Source organism: Pristiophorus japonicus, chromosome 1 (genome assembly GCF_044704955.1).
Source record: "Pristiophorus japonicus isolate sPriJap1 chromosome 1, sPriJap1.hap1, whole genome shotgun sequence".
Taxonomy (NCBI): Eukaryota; Metazoa; Chordata; class Chondrichthyes; family Pristiophoridae; genus Pristiophorus; species Pristiophorus japonicus.
Genome location: NC_091977.1, coordinates 498650246 through 498670861, shown reverse-complemented (window position 1 = coordinate 498670861; position 20616 = coordinate 498650246).

Below are 20616 nucleotides of genomic sequence, written 5' to 3'. Positions count from 1 at the left end.
AGATAGATCCGAGTATTTTGTAAGTAGTGAGAAGCTAGGAACTGTGGAGGAGCAGAGAGATTCAGGAGTCCAAGTTCAGAAATCACTAAAAGCTCATGGACAGGTACAACAAATAATTAAAAAGCTAATGGTATGTTGGCCTTTATTTAAAAGGGGCTGGAATACAAAGGGGTGAAATTGTGTTATAGTTAGACCCCATTTAGAGTATTGCACTCAATTTTAGACATCGCATCTCAGGAAGGATATATTGGCCTTGGAGGTGGTGCAGCACATATTCACCAGAATGATACTGGCACTAAAAGGGTTAAATTATGAGGATATGTTGAATAGATTAAGCTGTACTCCCGTGAATGTAGAGATTAAGGGCTGATCTAATAGAGGTGTTTAAGATGATTAAAGGAGTTGATAGAGATTATAGGAAGAAATGATTTCTATGATGGGGTATCCAGAACAAGAGGGCATAACTTTCACATTAGACTGAGGCCATTCAAGGTTGATGTTAGGAAGCAGTTCTTCACACAAAGGGTAGTGGAAATCTGGAACACGCTCCCCCAAAAAGCTGTTGGGCTAGATCAATTTATCATTTCAAAACTGAGATTGATAGATTTTTGTTGGGCAAGGTTATTAAGGGTTATGGAACCAAGGCAGGTGGATGGAGCTAATATGCAGATCAGCTATGAACTAATTGAGTGGCGGAATGGCCTACTCCTGTTCCTATGTTCCTAAGCTGCTGGAACGAGCATTTAACATTACTATGACTGAGGCCCTGAGGTAAGGTGTTGAAACTGAGAACTTCTGTTCAGTAAGGCTATAGCCTGAGGGATGATGTCAGGACTGACAACATCAATTTGATAGGAACTGGGCTCCTGGTTAAAGGTATAGAAGCTTGAAATCAGCAGTAGTATTACCTGATCTTTGGGTACTCATTCTTAATAGCATTCTTGCCTCTCGGTCAGATATTCCTAGGTTCAAATCACACTCTCACTCAGCAATTTAATAGATAACCTATACTGCTATATTATTGAGGTAGGAAGTGCTTGTCAAAGATGTGTAAACTGAGCTTCCAATCTGCTTGTTCAGGTAGATACTAAAGATCACATATTTAAGCAAGAGTATGAATTTGTTTCAATGACCTGGTCATCATTCCTCCCTCAATCAATATCACCAAAAATACAAATTATCTGGCTGTTCGTTCTTTGTGGAATATAGATGTGTATAAAATAGCTGCTTCCCGTCATTTGTCTGCAGAATTCATTGTATGTGAAGCACTTTGAGGTATTTCTAAGAGACATGATAAGTTGCTATGTAAGTCTTTCTTTCTCTTTCTCCTTTTGTTTCTTTTCCTTTAGTAACTTTGAACAAAACAAAGGGAAACATAAACTAAATTAGAATATTATTCCTGGCGTCCACAAAACCCGCAGTCCTTGCGGTGCCCATCGGTCAACACATGTAAAAAAATAATCAAAAAGGCTAATGGAACATTCATCTTTAACTCCAAGGGCCTGGAATACAAATGTGAGGAGGTGAAGCTTCAGTTGTACAGAACCTTGGTCAAATCCCATCTGGAGTACTGCATTCAATTTTGGGCACCAAATCTCAGGAAAGCTAATTGTCTTGGACGGGTACAGTACAGGTTAACAGAGTGATACCAGGGCTTGAACTGTTAAATTATGATGACAAGTTGCATAAATTGGGTTTGTATCTCTTGAGCTTAGATGATTGAGGGGCGGTCTAATCAAGGTGTTTAAAATGATAAACTGATTAGCTAGGGTAGATTCAGAGAAACCGTTTCCTCTGCTGGGAGAAATCTAGAACAAGGGAGCATAATTTTAAAATTAAATTTAAAAACATATAACTGCCAAGAAGGTAGAAAGTGAACTAGGTGCACTTTGGTCTTTTTTCGTCTAGTAATTCCTATATTCCTGTGTTCCACTGGAACTAACTAGAATTGTAGTGGAACATTAAAATAGCTTCTCCAGATGTGACATCTGCAAACAGAGTAAATTGACAGAAATAAAAACTATTTTGCAGTATAGAACATGTGTATTTCAATACTTAATTATTAGAACATTCTAGGGCTGAAATTCAGGTCCGCCAAAACGTTGGTGGACCTCCCGACTTTTTGGAGCCATCACCACCAATCCAAATTCAACAAAAAAAATAAAATAGCGTCCTGTGCTAAGGAGCGGCTGTAAACGCCACTTTGCAGTGGTGTGGGTATCTTGATTGCAGCGGGATCACCACGGAGAAATTCAGTATTGTGCTAATGTGGAGATAACGAGCCAGCTGCTCCCTGGCCTTCTTTGGCCAGGGTTTTCAGCTAGGCCCTGATAAGGGATGGAGTTGAATTGCAGGATGGCTCAAGGAGAGCAAGCCGCTTTACTGACGCCGAGCTGGAGACCCTCATGCAGAGTGTCGACAGGAGGAGACTGATTTATTCCGACGTGGGGAGACCAAGTTGTGAGGTGTTACGCAATGCATGGAGGGAGATTGCAGGGGAGGTTTCAGGCACCTCCATTCATGACAAGACTCCAACGCAGTGCAGAAAAAGCTTCAATTATATCATCTGTCTTATGAAAGTGAGTACCTGTTTCACAAACTGCTGACCTTGCATCTGCAAGCCTCTCTTTCAACATTCTCTGATTTCCCACCCACTGTTTAGTCACTGAAGCAGCATTTCATTGTTGACAACTCTATATATATATATATATATATATATATATTACATATATATATAATATATATATGTGTGTGTTCTCGCAATGGAGGCCCCCTTTCATCTCACACTTACAGCTGCATGTCAGGGACAAACACTTGTGCACTCATTTCTGATGCATCATCACAGTAGTATTCACCAACCATTCTTTGTTTTGCAGGCCAACCTTGAAAGGTCACAATTCACGGGAACCCCCCCCTCCCCCCCCGCCAGTGTTTGGGCTCATTGGAAAGGAAATTTAATTTGGGACTATCTACCGGAAAGTTTGAAATCCTAAAGTGCTTATGGAAGAAACTAAGAAATTTAATGGAATTTTGGACTTTTACAAGACAAATTCAATCTGTGGGCAGACCTAAGGAACTAAAGAAGCCAACTTGATTATTGGAACTGTCTGGGTGTTGGGACTAAAGTAAATTGTCTGGAGAAATGGATATTCGAAAAAGCTTCTCCACATGAGACATTAACATTACAACAATAACTCAGAGATGGCCAGCCATCAAACAAAAACCGAGAAAAGCCATCTTCAGCATGAATAAGAACAAAGGGCCCACTACAGCCTTATGCAAAAACCAAGCACAAAAGGACATTGCGATTACCAAGCTAATATTTCCATCAGAAACAGATTTAGAAGAGCAACCCACCCAAGACATATTAACTTTTAACGAGCCCACCAAAATATTACAAAGAAATGTGGAGCCCGCCAAATTTAAACAAAGAATTTGGGACTGATTTAGCGCGAAGATAAGGACAACTCAAATGGTATAACTGGCCCCCTATTTTAACAAAGGGTATATGCCATACTGCGACTATGCCATCAAGAAGGGAGAGAAACCAGTGCGACAGTTGAAAACCAACTTCTCCAGCCTCAAAGTCCTGAAGTCCAAAAGGAAGAACATCACCATCGCGGCAGCAACCGACCACATCCAACGTGGCACCACCAAAACCACCACGATCGACCAAACTCGAAACAAAACTCCAACAGAAAGAAATCGAAGAATCGAAAGTTTCCACTCTACAAGCTGTGCCTGAGCTACCAATGGGTAAAACATTACCTAAAGAACTGTAAAACCCTACTTCTAACGAAAGAAAACAGGTACTTACCCCACAAATCCAAAACGGGCTTTATCGCATCAGTGGACTCAACACAGTCCGATTGCACAGTAAGAAGTCTCCTCCGACGTTCGGGGTACAACAAGCAGAACCTACAGAATTCAACGAACCCTGAAATCGCGAACCACCGCTAACTGACCAGAAAGGATTGAAAAGCATAGTCCCTACCTGCCCTGGAGTCTAACCTCGCTAAGATTAGGTATTGGGAGGTGGGAGGTGTAATTTTTACTGTAACCCCCTTTGAATGTGTAATGTATTGTTCTTTATTAGAGTGATTATAAGCTTGGCATTGTATTTTCTTGTCTGTAATAAAATCAAAGTTCTTTAGCATCAAACCAGTTGTCCTTTGCACTTTATCACATCCCCCAAATAAATCCAGAGTCTAGAACCCAAGGGAGTGGGAGTGATTCGAACCTGACCCCCGGGACCACCCCTTACAATAGTTCACAATAGAATGAAGCAAAGGAGGACTGGTGGTGGTGAGGCAGACATCCAGGTCCTCACATCTTTGGAGGACAGGGTTGAGGCGCTCATGGGTAGACATGGTGCCTTCCCAGTGGGCCAGGGTACTATTGATGCTGAAGTGGGTAAGTGAAGGCCCTCCTATGCCAGCACCTACTGTTCCTTTCCTTCTGGAAGTCTGTTAGCTGCAGCCTCCATGCGTCAATCCCCCACCTCCCATTTATGCTTGCAGATGAGATGCCCCTGTGGCCTACGGTATTGGCGACACCGATGTGGGCAGTGTGAGTAAGTGAGGCTGTCCTTTAATACTTTCTCTCCCTGAATGCGCCAGTGCTGACTGTGCCTTTCCTTCTGGATGTCTGCTATTGGAGGCTCCATGCGTCAATTCCCCCACCTCCCCCTCACGGCTGCCCTTCTCCCATTTATGCTTGCAGATGACAGGCCAAAGCACAGCAGCTCACCCAGCACAATGGGGAGTGAGGAGAGACCTCTCAGAACAACTGGAGGCCTGGATGAGACCCTTCTCCACATCACAGCAGACATCTCAAGTCGCAGCAGTGAGGACATGGAGGGGTCAAGCTCTGGTGACAGTGTTGAGCCACTCCATTGTTTGGGGATGCGACTGATGAAGAAGAGGAAGAGGTGAGCACTGATGGCAGCAATGCGTCACTGCTTCCATCCACACGCGCCAGCTCAGACTCTGGGAGTGCGCGGTCTGATAGAGTTGATGTGGTACAGGGGTCTGCACTCGGTGTTGCACTGGGGCAGCATGGTGAGTGGGCTAGGCAACCTCAGGTGCCATCACTCCAGGGGGATGAGTTCGCAACAGAGTTCTGCCAAGGAGGACTCAGATGATACCATCGATGCTGCAACTTATGAAAGAAGGGTAGAGACCATGCATTCGCAGATGTTGGGGCACTGACAAGGGTGCAAGGGTGCCAGAGAGGCTGTCGGAAGTGGTGAGGAGGCCGCCTCCGCATAGTTGACAGCTCTGCGCACAACATGGAGCCCATATTTATCAGTGTGCAGGCGATGGTGGAGTCCCAGAGTGACCGTGCGGATCCAGCTGTGATACTGCAACCTGCAGGTGATGTAGCAGCTGCCATTTCAGCACAGGCACAAGAGAACGAGCACATGGGTGCTGGATTGGAGAGGATGGCCGCAGCCCTGGAAGTCCAAAATGCTCTTATGCACTCTGGGTAACAGGCCACGGAGTGTCTTACTGCTGTCATGGAGCATCAAACTGCTGCCATATCTGCTGGCTTTGAGACTCTGGCTGCTCTCATGCAGACTCAGCTCGATGCCACCCGACACCTCAGTGTTGCGTACATGGCTGGGTCCAACACGGGCCACGGGGGACCTTCCGGTATCATGCCACAGCACTGACCTGACCTCCCTCAGCTTTGGTGGGTGCTTGTAATATGCCAACCCCGGTGATTAACTCAGGCTTCTGATGATGTGCTCTCTTAGGATCACATCATTCCTGGTCCCAGACCTGGCACTCCGCCAGTGCCTCCACGCATGGCCTAGCCGAAGCCAAGCCAGACTGAACCCTCCAAGGAGAGTGCTGCCCAGTCTACATCCGGCCCTTCCAGGCCCAAAGGTGTTCGAGGGCGTCCGACAAGGACATCTGCAGCTCTGACACAAGAACCTCAGCAGTTTTCCCAGACCCAAGAGGCAGCCACATGGGAGGCACTTAGGCTTAGTGGTAGGATAGGTACATGTAAGAGGTGTTATAAGGAGGTGCACAACGTTAAAAAATGATGTTTTTGTGTTAAGTTTATGGTATTGCTTTTTGTTCTTTTGTCTTTTTGCACTGACTTGCATCATGTCATAAATCTTTATTGTTTGCACATATATCTGGGCAGATGCTTCATTTGAGAGTGAGCAATTCTGTGTGAGGGCACTCATTGGAATGGCCATGGAAAATAGGAGCTGAAGGTCATGTGGGTTTGAGATTATGTGAATCGAGCAGCAATGAGACGTGTCTGCACCTCCCTTGCAGGGTTGCGATGGCAGATGCTATGTATGCAGCACCTTGTAACCAGCATTCTACCGTCACCAGAGGGTGCATCTGTTGCAGTCCCAAGGGATCCCAGTATCTCTTGGGAGCACTGCATATAAGCAGGCCTCCCATGCTGTGCCAGCACTCTGGAGTCAGAATAAAGAGACTAAGGTCACACTTACTCAAGTCTACAGTACTCAGTCACATTGCTTTATTTGAGACATAATAACTGGCGACGAATAATAGATAATGAACCAGCACGCGAAAATGCAGAGAACTGTTGGTATCCTGGAGAAATTCTCAGAAGGTGACGATTGGGATGCCTTTGTGGAGCGGCTTGACCAATACTTCATGGCCAATGAGATGGAAATGAATGAGAACGCTGCCAATCGAAGGGCAATCCTCCTCACCGTCTGCGGGGCAACAACTTATGGCCCCATGAAGAATCTTCATGATGAAACCAACAACCAACTCGTATGAAGAACTGTGTACGCTGGTCCGGGAGCACCTAAATCCGAAGGAGAGCGTTCTGATGGCAAGGTATCGATTTTATACATGTCAATGGTCTGAAGGCCAGGAAGTGGCGAGCTATGTCGCCGAACTAAGGCACCTTGCAGGACATTGCAAATTCGGTGGATTCCTGGAGCAAGCACAAAAAAGTCTCGGAATTGGCCATGAGGTTAATCTTCGCAAACTAATGACTGTTGAAACACTAAACCTGAACAAAGCCATAACGATAGCCTCGGCATTTGTGTCCACCAGCAATAACATCAACAAATTTTGCAGCATAAAGATGCATCGGCAAGTACTGTACACAAAGTAACGTCGTTTTCAGGCAGGAATGCATATGGCAGAACGTACACGCCTGCAGTTGCACGACCTCAGATGACTCAGAGTCCACCATCAAGTGTGAAAGCGAGGCAATTAACACCTTGTTGGCGGTGCGGAGGTGATCATCGAGCCCATCAATGCCGCTTCAAACAGTATGCGTGCAAAGGCTGTGGAACAATGGGACACCTCCAGCGAATGTGCAGACAAGCTGAAAATCCTGCAAACCACTACGTTGCAAAGGAAGACCGATCCATGGTGGATCAAACTGAACTAGAGACTCGAAACGAGGAGGCAGAAATGTACGGGGTACACACCTTCACCACGAAATGTCCACCGATCATGTTAAAAGTTGAACTGAACTGGATTCCAATATCCATGGAATTTTAAACGGGTGTGAGTCAGTCCATCATGAGCACAAAGACCTTCGTCAGGTTGTGGTGCAACTCATGCTGAGCCCCATTCACACCTAGCTGAGAACTTACACTAAAGAGCTGATCCCTGTAATTGGCAGTGCAGCAGTAAAAGTCTCTGAAGATGGAGCAGGGCACAAACTACCACTATGGATTGTACCAGGAGATGGCCCCACACTGTTTGGCAGAAGCTGGCTGGGAAAAATCCGCTGGAACTGGGACGACATCCGAGTACTTTCGTCCGTCGATGACGTCTCATGTGCCCAGGTTTTGAGCAAGTTCCCGTCGTTGTTCGAGCCAGGCATCGGAAATTTCTCTGGGGTGAAGGTGCAGATCCACTTGATTCCCGGTACACGATGCATCCACCACAAGACACGTGCAGTGCCATAAATGATGCGAGAAAAAGTGGAGATCGAGATGGACAGGCTCCAACACGAGGGCATAATTGTGCCGGTTGAGTTCAACGAGTGGGCCAGTCTGATTGTTCCGGTTCTCAAGGGCAATGGCACGGTCAGAATTTGTGGGGACTATGAAGTAACGATTAACCATTTTTCACTGCAGGACCAGTACCCGCTACCTAAGACAGACGACCTATTTGCGACGCTGGCAGGTGGGAAGACGTTCACTAAGTTGGACCTGACCTCTGCTTACATTACGCAGGAGCTGGCAGAATGTTCAAAAGACCTCACCTGCATCAACACGCACAAAGATCTGTTTATCTCCAATAGATGCCCATTTGGGATTCGATCGGCCGTGGCTATTTTTCAAAGGAAGATGAAGAGTCTGCTAAAGTCAGTTCCGCGCACCGTGGTTCTCCAGGACGATATATTGATCACAGGTCGGGACACCATCGAACAATTAAAGAACCTGGAAGAGGTTCTAAGTCAGTTCGATCGTGTGGGACTCAGGTTGAAACGCTCGAAGTGTGTTTTCCTGGTGGCCATACGTCGAGTCCTTACGGAGAAGAATCACGGCAGATGGCATCAGATCCACCAACGCCAAGACAGAGGCCATCAAGAACGCACCAAGACCACAGAACGTGACGGAGCTGCGGTCATGCCTGGGACTCCTCAATTATTTTGGAAATTTCCTACCCGGGTTAAGCACCTTGCTAGAACCTCTACATGTGCTGCTACGCAAGGGAGAATACTGGGTATGGGGGAAATCACAAGAGACTGCTTTTGAGAAAGACAGAAATCTGTTATGTTCTGTATGACCCATCTAAAAGTTTGGTGCTGGCTTGCGGTGCATCTTCGTACGGGGTCGGGTGTGTGTTACAATAAGCAAACGAATCGGGAACGTTGCAACCGGTCGCTTATGCGTCCAGGAGTTTGCCCAAGGCCAACAGGGCCGACAGCATGATTGAAAAAGAAGCTCTGGCATGCATTTACGGCGTGAAAAAAATGCACCAGTATCTGTTTGGGCTTAAGTTCGAGTTAGAAACTGACCATAAGCTGCTCATATCGCTATTTTCAAGATCAAAGGTATTAATACCAATGCCTCTGCTCGCATCATAAGAACATAAGAACATAAGAACATAAGAATTAGGAACAGGAGTAGGCCATCTAGCCCCTCGAGCCTGCTCTGCCATTCAACAAGATCATGGCTGATCTGGTCGTGGACTCAGCTCCACTTACCCGCTCGCTCCCCGTAACCCTTAATTCCCTTATTGGTTAAAAATCTATCTATCTGTGACTTGAATACATTCAATGAGCTAGCCTCAACTACTTCCTTGGGCAGAGAATTCCACAGATTCACAACCCTCTGGGAGAAGAAATTCCTTCTCAACTCGGTTTTAAATTGGCTCGCCCGTATTTTGAGGCTGTGCCCCCTAGTTCTAGTCTCCCCAACCAGTGGAAACAACCTCTCTGCCTCTATCTTGTCTATCCCTTTCATTATTTTAAATGTTTCTATAAGATCACCCCTCATCCTTCTGAACTCCAATGAGTGAAGACCCAGTCTACTCAATCTATCATCATAAGGTAACCCCTTCATCTCCGGAATCAGCCTAGTGAATCATCTCTGTACCCCTTCCAAGGCTAGGATATCCTTCCTCAAATAAGGTGACCCAAACTGCACTCAGTACTCCAGGTGCGGTCTCACCAATACCCTATACAGTTGCAGAAGGACCTCCCTGCTTTTGTGCTCCATCCCTCTCGCAATGAAGGCCAACATTCCATTCGCCTTCCTGATTACCTGCTGCACCTGCAAACTAACTTTTTGGGATTCATGCCCAAGGACCAATCGTGAAGCAGTGGAGGCGTGTCCTGCTCAGTTGGAGCTGTGAGCAGTGCTGAGAGCAGCTAGCAACTTGAGCTCCAGCCTGGAGAGCCCTGAGACCAGCCCAGGAACAGAAGGAAGGAAGGGGTTTCACCACCAACTTTACCCAGAGGGAGAGGAGGAGAACAGAAAACGTTTTCATCAACTTTACCATTCTGCAAAGAGTTGGAGAGAGGGGGAAAAACCAACAACATCCAGTGTGGAAGGAGGGAGACTCAACATTTCTACAGGTGGGTGTGGGTGCATTTCCCCAAACAGACTTTGTTGTATCGGTGGGGGGAGGAAAGAAGACCACTGAGGGCCGGAACATCGCGGGGGGTGTGTGTGTGTGTGGTAGTGTGCGTGGGGGCTGTGCTTACAACTGGGCCCCCCCCACAATTGGAACCCCCCCCACCCCCCCCCACATTTGCCTAGCCTGGGATAGCTGGAGCTACCAGGCTGAAGAGTCATTAATCACCCTATTGAGGATCGTTAGGAGTGCCTGGTGGCTCCAGCTACCCCAGGTGAAGACATCTTCTCCCCCCACCTGAAGACCACCCCAAAGACTTTTGTGTTTTGCCATCTGGGGAGTGCACCCACCCACAGCTGCGAGGGGAGACCTGCCCTCGCAGCCCCCCCCCCTTCCCACCCCCCCTCTCTCTTTCTCCGTTACCCTCTGTTTCTCCCCTCTCTCTCTGAGAACCCTTTCCTTCCAAATTAATAAAAAAAAACCAATTAAGACAACTGAGCAGAGGGAGCAAGGCCTCTCCCCAATTGTCAACGAGGGGAGAGGTGCCTCGTTAAGGGCTCCTCTGCTCAGTTAATATACGAGGCCATTAAAAGACCATTAAGGCCTGTGACTTTGGGGTGGGTGTAGCCCTTAAAGGGACCCCGTGATGGCGACCCCATCCACGCCGGTGGCAGGGCCAGCAAGGACGTATGCGCAGGCGGTGTCCACATCCACGGCACCTCCTGCGCCACCCGCTGCCCTGCCACCGTTCAGATTTATAACCAGGAAACACGGGGTCAAGAGCTACACTCACCCCACAATGAGCATTGAGGAGTGCGTGCGGGCGATGGCTGGGGTAGTCGGCCCCTCGGCCATTGTCGCAGCCTCCAAGATGTCTGGGAAGGCCGTGTTCTTCCTGGGGTCGGAGCGGGCGGTGTCCCTGGCCCTTGAAAAGGGGCTCACGGTGGGCGGGACGTTCCTGCCGGTGGACCCTCTCGAGGCCACCGCGCAGAGGGTCATCATTTCAAACGTCCCGCCCTTTGTTCCCGCTGAGCTCCTCCTCCCTCACCTACACCAACTGGGGGAGGTAAGGTCAGGGATCAACCCCATACCGCTCGGCCTCAGGGAGAACAGCCTGCGCCACGTGTTCTCCTTCCGCCGCCAGCTCTTTGTCCGGCTGGCGCGGGAGGACACGACGGAGGGTAATTTTAATGTGGTGCACGAGGGGACTGCCTACCGCGTCTTCTGGACGTCGGACGGCGTGCGGTGCCATGCCTGCAGGGAGGTGGGGCACGTTCGCAAGAACTGCCCCGCCTCCAAGGCCACCAAACCACCGAAGGCGGCCAAGGCTGGCGCCGCCGCCACCCCTCCCCCTAGTTGCGTCCGCGTGCCGGGAGCCATGGGTGCGCGGGCATCGTCGGAGGCCTTTGTTTTCAGGGCCTCCGGCGGGGGGGAGGGAGAGCGTCCGAGCGGAAAGAAGGCGCGGAAGAAGGAGAAACATCTAGAGGCGGGTCCCCTCGGTGCGTCGGAAAGTTTGACCACCGCGCTCAGCCCAACCCAGTCACCGGCGAGCGCGGGGTGCCCCGAGCCCGTGCCCGGGCCCTTGAACAACACCACAGAGGGGCCCAGGCGCGGGCAAGAAAAGGAAAAGGGGGGGGCGGAGCGGGAGGCCTCGGCAGACATGGAGGTCTCCCTGACTCCGCGCGCCCCCAGGAACAAAAAGAGGCACCGCCCCAATGAGGCGGAGGGGGAACAACATCCCTCCGCGGAGGAGGCGGTGCCCGCCGCGTGTCCCGCGTCCCCCACCAGCGCCCCCAAATTGCGCTGCAGGCGCGAGGAGTCTTTCCCCGGGGAGGGTGAGACAGTTGAGGCTGCCCAGCCTCTGCCTCCCGGGGATGGAGTGGAAGATCTGCCTGTCGTGGGGGGCGTGGGGACCGCGGAGGAATGCGTAGCCGCCGGGCCGGGCGTCCCGGGGACTGAGGCGGGCGAGGCCGAAAAGGCCGAACCTGAGCCCGCCCAGCTATTACCCAACTTCCCCCGGGAGTTGCTCGACCCGGCAGAAACAAAATATATTGATTTTAATGAAACTGTAGACGCTGGGCCGGGGGGTGGCAGCGGGGAGGGGGAGGAACACCCACCCTCGCCCCTTACTTTGGAGCTGGAGCACTTGGAGGGCCTGGGGATTTCCTATGGCCGGGTCTCTCCTTGTTCTCCGGTTCCTGGGGCGGAGGGGGAACCCCTTCCGCTGTCATTTCCCGACCCAGCACCATTTTTAAAAGAGCCCAGTGGGGACTCCTCTGCCGACGATCCTGGGGGTGGGATCGGGGCAGTGCCAGGGCCGGTTGGAGCGGCCGGTTCATTTGCCGTACCTTGTGCGGTCGATGGGCCGGCTGCTGGCGGCCACCTCCCGGAGGAGGACGGGGACTCGGTGGGGGACGCGGGTGAAGACCTAGAGACCACCGCCAGGGAGGCGGTGGATCTGCTCGCGGCCGCCGCTGAGGCCCTCCTCGTTCCTGCAAAGGAACTCCGGGACTTTTTGGCCCAGAGCCGGGGTCGCCGCGACCAAGCCCGACTGGCCCTGGAAAAATGGTCCGAGCCGGAGCTGATCAAGGGGTCCGTCCGCGCCGCCGTTAAAACCTTGGCCGCGGGCGGGCCCTTGACAAAGGAGCAGCACCTTGAGCTGCGCGAGCTCGAGGGACTCCTCGCTGGGCTGCGGAGGGAGCGGAGTTCAACAAAAGACTCCGCTCCCTCCCCCACAATAGGTTAAGGTAGAGGTTGCACTATGCTTTTGTCATGAAGATAACCATAGCCAGCCTCAACATCAACGGCGGCAGAGGGGCACGCCGTAGATTTGACAATTTTTCGCTCCTGCGGGAGGGGAAATATGCGGTGTGCTTCCTGCAAGAAACCCACACCGTTCCGGGAGACGAAGCCACGTGGCTCCTGGAATGGCAAGGAGAGGTCCGCATGAGCCACCTCACCGCCATTTCTAGTGGGGTGGCCATCTTGCTGGGCCCGCATTTTCAGCCGGAGATCTTGGGGGTCGAGGAGCCCGTGCCAGGCCGCTTGCTGCACGTAACGGTTCGCCTGGGGGACGTGCCGCTCCATCTCGTGAACGTGTACGCCCCTCATCCCGGCCCGCAGCAAACGCGCTTCTTTGAAGAGGTGTCCGCTCTTCTTGGCTCCGTCGACGTCGGCGACTGCATTGTCCTCGGGGGGGATTTTAACTGCACCCTCGAGGCGAGGGACCGCTCCGGTGCCCCGCAGTGCATGACGGCGATGGAGAAGTTGAGGGACCTGGTCGGGTCCTTCGACTTGGTGGACGTCTGGCGAAATCTCCACCCCGACTCCAGCGCCTTTACTTGGGTGAGGCCTGGAGTTGGATGGTCTAGAGTCGACCGCCTTTACGTGTCTCGGGCGTACGTTTCCTGCGTCCCGGCGGCCTCCATGCGGCCGGTGCCGTGTTCGGACCACCACCTGGTGTGGGCGGAGCTCGCTTCGCTCCGCGCGAGGACGGGGTCCGCGTACTGGCACTTTAACAACCGTCGATTCTGGTCCGACTGGAGAAGGAAGCAGGGGGGCTTCCCCTCCTTGAGGCTATGGTGGGACGTGGGCAAGGCTCACGTCCGCGTCTTCTGTCAAGAGTACGCGAGGGGGTCGACCAAGAGGCGGGCGGCCAGAGTCGGGCGCCTAGAAAAAGAGGTGCTCGACCTGGAAGCCCGTCTCGGTCAAGTCGTCCAGGACCCGGCCCTGCGGACGGTGTACGAAGCGAAGAAGGCCGCGCTGAAGGACCTGCAGCTCGTCGGGTCCCGAGGCGCGTTCGTGAGGTCGCGGATCCGGTTCCTGCGGGATCTGGACCGCGGCTCCCCCTTCTTCTACTCGCTGGAAAAAAGGCAGAGTGTCCGTAAGCAGCTCTTGACGCTGCTGGCCGACGACGGCTCTCTCGTCTCGGATCCGGAGGGCGTCAACAACAGGGTCCGTGAATATTACGGGGCTCTGTTCTCTCCGGATCCGTCCAGCGAGGAAGCGCGTAGAGTTTTGTGGGAGGACCTGCCGAAGGTCGGCCCGGAGGGCGCCGAAAATCTGGAAGCTCCGCTAAGCCTGGCGGAGCTGACCGGTGCCCTCGCCCGGCTCTCGAGGGGAAAATCCCCGGGGCTGGACGGGCTGACCGTGGAGTTCCACAGGGCGTTCTGGGACGTCCTGGGGAGCGACTACGCGCGGGTCCTGGGGGAAAGTCTGGCGACCGGGGAGATGCCCCTCTCTTGGCGCAGGGCAGTCATCGTCCTGCTGCCTAAGAAGGGCGATCTCCGCCTCCTTAAGAACTGGCGCCCGGTCTCCCTCCTCAGCACGGACTACAAAATCTTCGCCAGGGCGATGTCTGCTCGCCTTGGTGCCGTGCTGGACCACATGATCCACCCCGACCAGTCATACACGGTCCCGGGCCGGACAATCCACGACAACATCCATCTGGTCCGGGACCTCATCCATTGTTCCCAGGAGGCTGGTCTGTCGGTCGCCTTCCTATCCCTCGACCAAGAGAAGGCGTTCGACAGGGTGGATCACGACTATCTGCTCGGAACTCTGCGCGCTTTCGGGTTCGGGACGCATTTCGTCGCCCGGATCCGACTTTTGTACGCCGCCGCGGAGTGTCTGATTAAGGTTAACGGGTCCTTGACGGCGCCCCTTCGCTTTAGGAGAGGGGTGCGCCAGGGATGCCCCATGTCCGGCCAGTTATACGCCGTTTGCGTGGAGCCTTTCCTGCGCCTCTTGCGGACGAGGTTGACGGGACTGGCTCTGCAAGGGCCGGGCGTGGAGGTCGTCCTCTCGGCTTACGCCGATGACGTGCTCCTCGCGGTAGAGGATCCCGCTGACCTGCGGAGGATGCGTGAGTGCCAGGAGATTTACTCGGCCGCGTCCTCCGCCAGGATCAACTGGGAGAAATGTTCCGGACTCCTGGTGGGTCAGTGGCGGGTGGACTCCCTGCCGGAGGAGCTCAGGCCTTTTGCCTGGAGCACGACCCATCTCCTCTATCTGGGAGTCTACCTTAGCCCCGACGAGGAAGCCTGGCCGGCGAACTGGCAGGAGCTGGAGGCCAAGGTCGCCGCTCGCCTAGGGCGCTGGACAGGACTGCTCCGAGTGCTGTCCTACAGGGGTCGAGCGCTAGTCATAAACCAGCTGGTGGCCGCAATGCTGTGGTACCGGCTGGTCACTTTGACCCCTCCCCCTGCGTTTGTCGCCAAGATACAGAAGAAGCTGGTGGACTTCTTCTGGAACAACAGGAAGCACTGGGTCTCTGTCGCGGTCTTGAGTCTCCCGCTTGAGGAGGGCGGTCAGTCGTTGGTGTGCGTCAGCGCCCAGCTCGCGACTTTCCGTCTTCAGACCCTGCAGAGATACCTTTACGTCGAGCCCCCTCCTAGGTGGTGTGCTCTGGCGAGGTATTTCTTCCGCCAGCAGCTCGACCTCAATTATGACACGCAGCTCCTGTTTGTGAACTTGGGGGGTGCCAGGACCGCCCTCCGGGAGCTGCCTGTCTTTTACAGGGAACTCATCAGGGTCTGGAACAAAGTCTCCACCAAGCGCAGCTCTCCGCCGGCTGGAGTGGCGGCCGTCCTGCAGGAGCCGCTGCTCGGGAATCCGTACCTCCACGGCCGAGGCTTCATGTGGCGGTCGGAAGAGAGGGCTGTGGCTGGTGAGGTGACCAGGGTCAGGGACCTGCTCGATGGCGGAGGAGCGGGCTGGATGGCGCCAGTCACGCTGGCGCGGCGCCTAAATTCTGCCAACGTCCGCCGCGCGGCCGATGCCATCGAGTCGCTAAAAACAGCTCTGGGCCCTGACTCCGTTAGGTGTATCGAGGAGGCTCAAGCACGTGGGGAGATCCCGTCCGAACTGACCCCCGTCCGGACGGAATTCCTCATCGGCGCCAAACCCCGGAACCTCCCTCGGGGGCCGGCGCCTCACAACTTGAGCCGCCTCGGGGAAATCCCCTCCGTGCCTTTCAGTTCCGCGCGGAGGGGTTTCCTGTACGGGCTGCTCCTGCACACCCTCAACTTTGCCATCCTCGCCGGCCGTCCGGACACGCCATGGCGCACCATCTTGCCGTCCGGAGGAGGCGGGGGTCCCCGATGGAGGGCACTCTACGCGGGGGTCCTCCCACTATTCATCGGGGACTTGGCCTGGAGGGTGGTGCACGGAGCAGTGCCGTGCAACAAATTTTTAAGCCGGTTCACGGACTCCCAGGCCGCCTGCAATTTCTGCGGTCTGGAGGAGTCCGTGTTCCATGTTTTTATTGAGTGCACAAGGTTGCAGCCCCTGTTCCATTATTTGAAGGGGCTGCTCCTGAAATTCTGGCTGCACTTCAGTCCCACTCTCCTGATCTTTGGGCACCCTGTGCGGAGGGGAGCGGGTAGGTCCGAAGGCCTCCTCGTAGGACTGCTCCTGGGCACGGCCAAGGGTGCCATCAGCCGGTCCAGGCAGCGGGCGGTCGAGGGGGTCGTTCAACCTGACTGCCTGCCTCTCTTCCGCTCTTACATCCGGTCCAGGGTGTCCTTGGAGATGGAGCACGCGGTGTCCACCGGTACGCTCGCGGCCTTCCGCGAGAGGTGGGCACCGGAGGGACTGGAGTGCATCATCACGCCCGGCAACCAAATTTTAATTTGATTTTACGTTTTAAAGTTAATTTGTTTTAATTGCCGGTGCTTTTAGTGTCCCCTTCCCTTTTATAGGGGGCACTGGGGAAAAATTGTGATTTTAGTGCCCAAAAAAAAAAACAAAAAAAAAAAAAGAAAAAACAAAAAAAAAACACAAAAAAGGGGGGAAAAAAAAATGGGCCTTGTAAATGTCTGGAGTGTCACCCAGGTCGGGTGGCACAGTTTAATGTTTATGTTTTCGCAGGTAGACTCTAAAAGAGTTTCATGCCCAAGGACCAATCGTGAAGCAGTGGAGGCGTGTCCTGCTCAGTTGGAGCTGTGAGCAGTGCTGAGAGCAGCTAGCAACTTGAGCTCCAGCCTGGAGAGCCCTGAGACCAGCCCAGGAACAGAAGGAAGGAAGGGGTTTCACCACCAACTTTACCCAGAGGGAGAGGAGGAGAACAGAAAACGTTTTCATCAACTTTACCATTCTGCAAAGAGTTGGAGAGAGGGGGAAAAACCAACAACATCCAGTGTGGAAGGAGGGAGACTCAACATTTCTACAGGTGGGTGTGGGTGCATTTCCCCAAACAGACTTTGTTGTATCGGTGGGGGGAGGAAAGAAGACCACTGAGGGCCGGAACATCGCGGGGGGTGTGTGTGTGTGTGGTAGTGTGCGTGGGGGCTGTGCTTACAACTGGGCCCCCCCCACAATTGGAACCCCCCCCACCCCCCCCCACATTTGCCTAGCCTGGGATAGCTGGAGCTACCAGGCTGAAGAGTCATTAATCACCCTATTGAGGATCGTTAGGAGTGCCTGGTGGCTCCAGCTACCCCAGGTGAAGACATCTTCTCCCCCCACCTGAAGACCACCCCAAAGACTTTTGTGTTTTGCCATCTGGGGAGTGCACCCACCCACAGCTGCGAGGGGAGACCTGCCCTCGCAGCCCCCCCCCCTTCCCACCCCCCCTCTCTCTTTCTCCGTTACCCTCTGTTTCTCCCCTCTCTCTCTGAGAACCCTTTCCTTCCAAATTAATAAAAAAAAACCAATTAAGACAACTGAGCAGAGGGAGCAAGGCCTCTCCCCAATTGTCAACGAGGGGAGAGGTGCCTCGTTAAGGGCTCCTCTGCTCAGTTAACATAAGAGGCCATTAAAGACCATTAAGGCCTGTGACTTTGGGGTGGGTGTAGCCCTTAAAGGGACCCCGTGATGGCGACCCCATCCACGCCGGTGGCAGGGCCAGCAAGGACGTATGCGCAGGTGGCAACCGCTTCCACAGCACCTCCTGCGCCACCCGCTGCCCTGCCACCTTTTAGATTAATTACTAGAAAACACGGGGTCAAGAGCTACACTCACCCCACAATGAGCATTGAGGAGTGCGTGCGGGCGATGGCTGGGGTAGTCGGCCCCTCGGCCATTGTCGCAGCCTCCAAGATGTCTGGGAAGGCTGTTTTCTTCCTGGGGTCGGAGCGGGCGGTGTCCCTGGCCCTCGAAAAGGGGCTCACGGTGGGCGGGACGTTCCTGCCGGTGGATCCTCTCGAGGCCACCGCGCAGAGGGTCATCGTGTCGAACGTCCCGCCCTTTGTTCCCGCTGAGCTCCTCCTCCCTCACCTACAACAACTGGGGGAGGTAAGGTCAGGGATCAACCCCATACCGCTCGGCCTCAGGGAGAACAGCCTGCGCCACGTGTTCTCCTTCCGCCGCCAGCTCTTTGTCCGGCTGGCGCGGGAGGACGTGACGGAAGGGCAATTTAATGTGGTGCACGAGGGGACTGCCTACCGCGTCTTCTGGACGTCGGACGGCGTGCGGTGCCATGCCTGCAGGGAGGTGGGGCATGTTCGTAAGAACTGCCCCGCCTCCAAGGCCGCCAAACCACCGAAGGCGGCCAAGGCTGGCGCCGCCGCCACCCCTCCCCCTAGTTGCGTCCGCGTGCCGGGAGCCATGGGTGCGCGGGCATCGTCGGAGGCCTTTGTTTTCAGGGCCTCCGGCGGGGGGGAGGGAGAGCGTCCGAGCGGAAAGAAGGCGCGGAAGAAGGAAAAACATCTAGAGGCGGGTCCCCTCGGTGCGCCGGAAAGTCTGACCACCGCGCTCAGCCCAACCCAGTCATCGGCGAGCGCGGGGTGCCCCGAGCCCGTGCCCGGGCCCTTGAATAACACCACAGAGGGGCCCAGGCGCGGGCAAGAAAAGGAAAAGGGGGGGGCGGAGCGGGAGGCCTCGGCAGACATGGAGGTCTCCCTGACTCCGCGCGCCCCCAGGAACAAAAAGAGGCACCGCCCCAATGAGGCGGAGGGGGAACAACATCCCTCCGCGGAGGAGGCGGTGCCCGCCGCGTGTCCCGCGTCCCCCACCAGCGCCCCCAAATTGCGCTGCAGGCGCGAGGAGTCTTTCCCCGGGGAGGGTGAGGCAGTCGAGGCTGCCCAGCCGCTGCCTCCTGGGGAGGGCGTGGAAGATCTGCCTGTCGTGGGGGGCGTGGGGCCAGTGGAAGAATGCGTAGCCGCCGGGCCGGGCGTCCCGGGGACTGAGGCGGGCGGGGCCGAAAAGGCCGAACCTGAGCCCGCCCAGCCAATACACAACTTACCCCGGGATTTGCTCGACCCGGCAGAGAATGAAACAATTGATTATGACACTGTAGATGCTGGGCCGGGGGGTGGCAGCGGGGAGGGGGAGGAACACCCACCCTCGCCCCTTACTTTGGAGCTGGAGCACTTGGAGGGCCTGGGGATTTCCTATGGCCGGGTCTCTCCTTGTTCTCCGGTTCCTGGGGCGGAGGGGGAACCCCTTCCGCTGTCATTTCCCGACCCGGCACCATTTTTAAAAGAGCCCAGTGGGGACTCCTCTGCCGACGATCCTGGGGGTGGGATCGGGGCAGTGCCAGGGCCGGTTGGAGCGGCCGGTTCATTTGCCGTACCTTGTGCGGTCGATGGGCCGGCTGCTGGCGGCCACCTCCCGGAGGAGGACGGGGACTCGGTGGGGGACGCGGGTGAAGACCTAGAGACCACCGCCAGGGAGGCGGTGGATCTGCTCGCGGCCGCCGCTGAGGCCCTCCTCGTTCCTGCAAAGGAACTCCGGGACTTTTTGGCCCAGAGCCGGGGTCGCCGCGACCAAGCCCGACTGGCCCTGGAAAAATGGTCCGAGCCGGAGCTGATCAAGGGGTCCGTCCGCGCCGCCGTTAAAACCTTGGCCGCGGGCGGGCCCTTGACAAAGGAGCAGCACCTTGAGCTGCGCGAGCTCGAGGGACTCCTCGCTGGGCTGCGGAGGGAGCAGAGTTCAACAAAAGACTCCGCTCCCTCCCCCACAATAGGTTAAGGTAGAGGTTGCACTATGCTTTTGTCATGAAGATAACCATAGCCAGCCTCAACATCAACGGCGGCAGAGGGGCACGCCGTAGATTTGACAATTTTTCGCTCCTGCGGGAGGGGAAATATGCGGTGTGCTTCCTGCAAGAAACCCACACCGTTCCGGGAGACGAAGCCACGTGGCTCCTGGAATGGCAAGGAGAGGTCCGCATGAGCCACCTCACCGCCATTTCTAGTGGGGTGGCCATCTTGCTGGGCCCGCATTTTCAGCCGGAGATCTTGAGGGTCGAGGAGCCCGTGCCAGGCCGCTTGCTGCACGTAACGGTTCGCCTGGGGGACGTGCCGCTCCATCTCGTGAACGTGTACGCCCCTCATCCCGGCCCGCAGCAAACGCGCTTCTTTGAAGAGGTGTCCGCTCTTCTTGGCTCCGTCGACGTCGGCGACTGCATTGTCCTCGGGGGGGATTTTAACTGCACCCTCGAGGCGAGGGACCGCTCCGGTGCCCCGCAGTGCATGACGGCGATGGAGAAGTTGAGGGACCTGGTCGGGTCCTTCGACTTGGTGGACGTCTGGCGAAATCTCCACCCCGACTCCAGCGCCTTTACTTGGGTGAGGCCTGGAGTTGGATGGTCTAGAGTCGACCGCCTTTACGTGTCTCGGGCGTACGTTTC